This window comes from Tachysurus vachellii, chromosome 6 (genome assembly GCF_030014155.1).
Source record: "Tachysurus vachellii isolate PV-2020 chromosome 6, HZAU_Pvac_v1, whole genome shotgun sequence".
Lineage (NCBI taxonomy): Eukaryota > Metazoa > Chordata > Actinopteri > Siluriformes > Bagridae > Tachysurus > Tachysurus vachellii.
The window spans coordinates 24,176,660-24,182,659 of record NC_083465.1 but is presented as its reverse complement, the minus strand read 5'-3'; positions in this window follow the sequence as shown (position 1 = coordinate 24,182,659).

Here is a 6,000-nt window from a genome sequence, read left to right as displayed (position 1 = left end):
AAGTTTGTCGCGACAAAGCGGGTGGATATAAGGGTCAGTGTTACTTTTGGAAGCAAGTAGACAGAAAGCTAGGGTGCCAAAACATTTGGAGGTAAGTGGAGACGAGCATGTGACGTCATCCGAATACTCTTGAGGAAGTTCCCCAGATTGGGCTGTTTTGATATGTCACATGTCCATGTTGTAAAAAGTTTTACATTTTTTATTTTCACGTGACATCACGTGACGTGACCAGAATACACGTGAGGCAGTTCCCCTCATTGTGCTGAGTGTTTTGATATGTCACATGTTCATGTTGTAAAAAGCTTTTTGATTTTGAATATTTTGGGGGCGGGGCTGTGGCACAACCGAAAGTCGGTACACCAATTTAAACCTTTGTTCAGAGTATCACCCTAAAGGAGCTGGCCGAGTTTGGTGTAGATAGTTCGAAAGCTTGCTGAGTCAAAAACCTCCAAAGTTTATAATGGGAGTCTATGGGAAAAAAGGCCACTTTGAGACCCGGTACCGGAAGTACAGGAACTCAGATCGCTTAGAAAATAATAATAATAATAATAATAATAATAATAATAATAATAATAACAAACTTCAGACCAGGGTCTACAACATTTTCATTACAACAATTTGGTGCATGTGGCTCGAAAGCCCTAGGAGGAGTTACTATTTATAAATTTTTTTCTAAGCTTAAATAGGAAAACAGAATGTTGGCTTCTACAAAGCGACATAATGACACAATGTACACGAGATTCTTAAAGACTCCTCTTATCCTGCCCATAGATTGTTGTCCCTATTCTGTCCTTTAGGTGTTTCAGGAGCCTTCGGACAAAAACCAGCATACCGAGGAACAACTTTTTCCCTAGAGCTGTCACCATACATACTGTAACTCCTGATGATCAACCACCTCTGTATATTATGTCAATAGCACCTGTATATTTGTTGATATAATATATAACACTGTGTATATTTCAAGTCTATAGCACCCAACCTGTATATCATGTATATCCATACCTATATATCCATAGCATATTCCTCTGTATATTATTCTGTTCATACTGTAAATACTGTAATCATACTGTATATTCTGTACATCTTGCACTTGCTGCTTATTGCACTTCTGGTTAGATGCCAAAGTGCATTTGGTTGCCTTGTACTTGTACATGTGTAATGACAATAAAGTTTAATCTATGTAATCTATGTAATCTATGTAATCTATCTATTTAATCTATGTATCTACAATAAAAGAAACAGAAGCTATAGTGAAGATTCCGCAGCGTAGGCTTCAGAAATGTATCAGGAAAGTCGTGCTTTAATGTTGCTCAAAGAAAGCAGATGTTCAATACTGACCTCTGTGAAACCGAGGAAAATAACATTTGTGCTTGAGGCACGGCGTCAATTCACACAACATCACACACTCTTTAGAGTAGCAATTAGTCATCTCCAAAGATTCAGTTCTCATCGACTTTCTCTGCATGGAGAGTATGAAAGGTGGACTAATTTCTTAGGCTGAAATCTTTTTATGAAATCAATATAGTGTTGAACTTGCAGTTCTAATCATTCATTTTTGTCAAGAGCGGTATTAAAAAGGCAGATCATTTCCTCAAAATTTACATTTACGGCATTTGGCAGATGCTCTTATCCAGAGTGACTTACATTTGATCTCAGTTTATACAACTGAGAAATTAATGTTAAGGGCCTTGCTTCAGGGGCCCAGCAGTGACCAACTTAAAGACAGCAGCAGTAAAATCTGCACCAAATGCTAGTGGAGTTTACAGGTTCGCTCACTCACAGTTCCCAGGTATTACACAAGAGCTTTTCACACTTGGAGTTTAGATCAGTCTTAATCCTGGATGAACAGAATTCTGCTTTATCATAGGGCTTTTGAAATTGGGGAATAGAACCCCAGGGAGGGTGAAGGGCCTTGGTCAGTTGTCCAGTCGTGGCAGCTTGGGCCATGTTCAATTGCCCAATGGGGTTAGCTTGGCAGTGCTGAGGCTTGACCTTCCAGTCAACAACCCAAATTCTCAACACTTGAGCCACCAGTCCACAGCACCATTTTCAGACTGCACCAATTTCACACTGCACCATTTTCAGACTGCACCAATTTCACACTGCACCATTTTCAGACTGCACCAATTTCACACTGCACCATTTTCAGACTGCACCAATTTCACACTACACCATTATTACACTGTACCACTTTTACACTGCACCATTTTTACACCGCACCATTTTCATACTGCACAATTTTCACACTGCACCATTTTCACACTGCACTTATCAGTGAACACCTGGTTAAATACAGTACATGACAATCTTAAAAAGCCAAAAAAGATCAGAAACACAAGTCAGAAGCTTTTATTGTCATTTCAACCATATATAGCTGAAGCAGTACATACGTTTCTCCATTACCATGGTGCTACTTAAAACAAAGACAAAGCTACATAGAAAAACACAGAGATAAGGACTCAAGTAAGTTAGTCCTAGGCACATAAAGTGCATACTGTATGTGCAACCTGGTGCAAACAGTGCAAAACAAAAGACTACAAGATATTACACAAAAGACAATACACAAAAGCAGCACCGATCAGAGTACATACTGTATATTCTACAGTACATATGTACATTGTTGACACTACTGTACATATAAGAATATGCAAATATGAAGGTTAGGCCAGGTTTTAGGAATGTACAGTGTGAGGCATCAGATTATGAATAGCCAGCATTAATTGTTAACCTCAAGTAAAGTAAGAGCAGTGTGAAGCAGTGTGTTGTTATCTCTCTCAGCTTTCTAATCAATTTTAGTCTTATAAAATTTTCTTGTGTAGTTGATCAGCCGTTCACTGATATCCGATTTCTACTCATTTTTTTAGTGTCACGTATTTCCCCTGCTTTACGTCACACACTTCCGTGTTTCTATGTCTTGGTTTTCACATGCAATGTGGCACGTGCTGTTCCGTTTCTGATTATATTTTGTTCCTAAGCATCTAGTCGTACCAATATCACCAGCATTGTTTTAGCACAGTTCTTCCTTTACCCAGGGTTAAAGCAGTGTGTAAGACCTATACTGTATCATTTTTATTACATTAAAGATTCAAGAGATTTAAGATTCTTTTATTGTCCCTATACCGAGTGCAGCGAAATTAAAGCAGTCCTTACAGTCAAATTCACGTAATAATTTGGTGCAAGCTGAACTTCAAAAAAACATAACAACTGCATTCAAGGTGATAGTAATAAATAAGTCATATATTGTAAATGATGTATTAGGTATAAATAGGGATCTGTATATAATCAGAGGTTATTAAAGTGTAACTGAATGTAAATATACTGAGTAATACAATATATGAATAAACACATACTGAGGTATACAGAGAATGTACACTTATAGGGTTTGTGTATAAAATGATGGATCAGATTATTGTGATCCTTCAGTTTATGTGTGTGTGTGTGTGTGTGTGTGTGTGTGTGTGTGTGTGTGTGTGTGTGTGTGTGCATGCAAGGACAAATCGTTATAGTATAGACAATATATCGGTTCTTTAGTTACGCTTATGGTTGAGTGTAAAAGTTTAGTCGTTCATTATGTCTAATTTAAACTGTCAGTTCACTTTCTCTTTAAATCACTTGAATATTTATTCCGGATGAGTCTCTTAAAATGAATCAATTCTTACTTCATCTAGAAGTGAACGCATCACTGACAGGAAATTGCTATCACATTTTTTGTCACAAAGCCTAAACGTGTTATTAAATGTTGTTGTTTCAAATGCATCAATGCTTTGCAAAGAAACCCAGTGATGTGGAGTCTAAAATACAGTCTAAAGTAGAGATATTTACTTGAACACATACTATAAAGAGCAGTCATTTGTGAGTCATTTATCTCTTTTATGTCCCGTGTTAAGACAGTGAAGTGGGAGCATGCTAAATGTATTACGCTCATTTTATTCATCATTAATCATCCTTTACATTTACAGCAAACCTGTCATTGCCTTTGAGCCACAACTATTATCAGCCACTTCATAAAATCTACAGATATAGTCCAAGAGCTTTAGTTAATCTTCAACATCAGAATGTGCAAAATAATCGCAATCTCAAAGACTTTGACGAAGCATGGTTGCTGGTGCTAAGATAGGCCGCTTGAGTGTTTCAGAAAACCCCAAAAGCTGGGATTTGGATTGCGGGCAAGGTCAGAGAACCACTCTTTACAACCATGGTGAGCAGAAAAACATCTCAAAATGCACAGCGCATCACAAATTGAAAACAATTGGACTACAGTAGTGCGAGACCCCACAAAGGGTTGCCAGGAACTCAAAACTCAGGCTACAGTCGAAATCTATTGACCCTGTCTAAGATGAACAAAATAAAAAATAAAAAAATTGCCCAATAAGCCTATTATTATAATTAGTTTATTAAGTAAATCTACACAGAGGGGGTAAAATCTGAGTGTATCTAGTGTATACAAAACATGCAACCTCCATCCAAGAGATGGAGAAAATTAGGGGCCCAATTTCATAAGAAAACCATGGACCTGGCATCCCTGCTTCTGAGCTCCCTTTAGTTATTCTTTACTTCTTTTCTACTTCCCTATAGTCGTTTAATGGGCATTCGGTTACTTCATTTTACCTGTCTGTTTTCATTTGAATATATAATTATCTGTGATTATCATATCCGCCGGTGAAATGGCCTCGGCTATGGACCTCAACTACCAGTCATGTAAAATCCATAATGTAGGCACTGCACTATTAAATCCATCCATCTCTGGCTTCCATTTGTTAAATCTGCAGCAATTCCACCAGCAAGTCAGTTTATATGTATTAATGAAGGTAAGTTTGTGAAAGCACATGTAAATATGCTGAATTCAGTGTCCTAAATGTTTGATATGGTAATTAGCGTACAGGGACCGGACTATTTAATCTGTCAACTGCAGACAGGAAGGCTGTGAAATAAACATTCTACTGTCTAAACAGACATAATTTTTCTCTTTGTAATTACAGTACGTAGCGTTAGCACAGAGAGTGCAAAAGTGCCATTAATTATGCTGTCAGCTTTTATGACAAGATTAACTAAACTACAGCAACGTGGCCTGGGAAAGAAAATAGCCTCTACATTACATGTTAAGGAAGCTGTTTAGTTATGAATTAGTGCTTTGTTTGCCCTCAAGCTAAAGTGGTAATCAAGGTTGCTTTTATAACACTGGTATAAAGCATTAATGTATTAATCTTCTACAATTTTTTTCTTGTTTCAGGCTGCCGGTGGAACGAAAATCGACTGATCAGACATTTTCAGTATAAATCAGTATAAACAAGTGAATTATTTTATTGTCACAGGTCTGATATAAAACGCGTCAGGACTCTGTTGGCTTTCTGTGTGACACGTGGGTTTTTCCCTCGGTTGGACAACATTACACAGAATATTATTGGTTGAAGATCAAATTTTAGATGCTTCTGAACAAGAACAAGCAAAAATAGTCAGTAATATTTGGGTCGAAAAAAAACGAATTATTTTTTTATTTTGGAACTTTATTATGTAAATATTGCCCCTTGTAGCTTAAACAGAAATACTTATGAAAAACTATAAATTCCTAAAGCCCTTAGTATCTACTTTCATATAAGTCATTAACCATGTAAAACGCTGCAAAATTTTCAAATCAGATCTGGTTATAGCGTATTAACTTGATAGATGATTCATAGCAACGCTTAAAAAATAAAAATATAATCAATAAAATTCTAAATCAAATGTTATGTCAAATACAAACCATGTACAATATATCTGTGTCATCAAAGTCAATAAAAATAGAATAAAAAATAATTATAGTAAACACAGAAGGGGAAAAATATCTAGAAAATCTAAAAGTATACAGTACATATGAATATAGATCAGTGGTATAACAACATGACCATGCTTATATTTTCTGCAAAGATTTGTTGTTATTAACATTTGTTTGTGTAACATTCACGGAAGGAGTCTCCAGTGTCAATGTGTTTAAAAGCTGAGTCTTTCCTCTTTTTTTTAGCT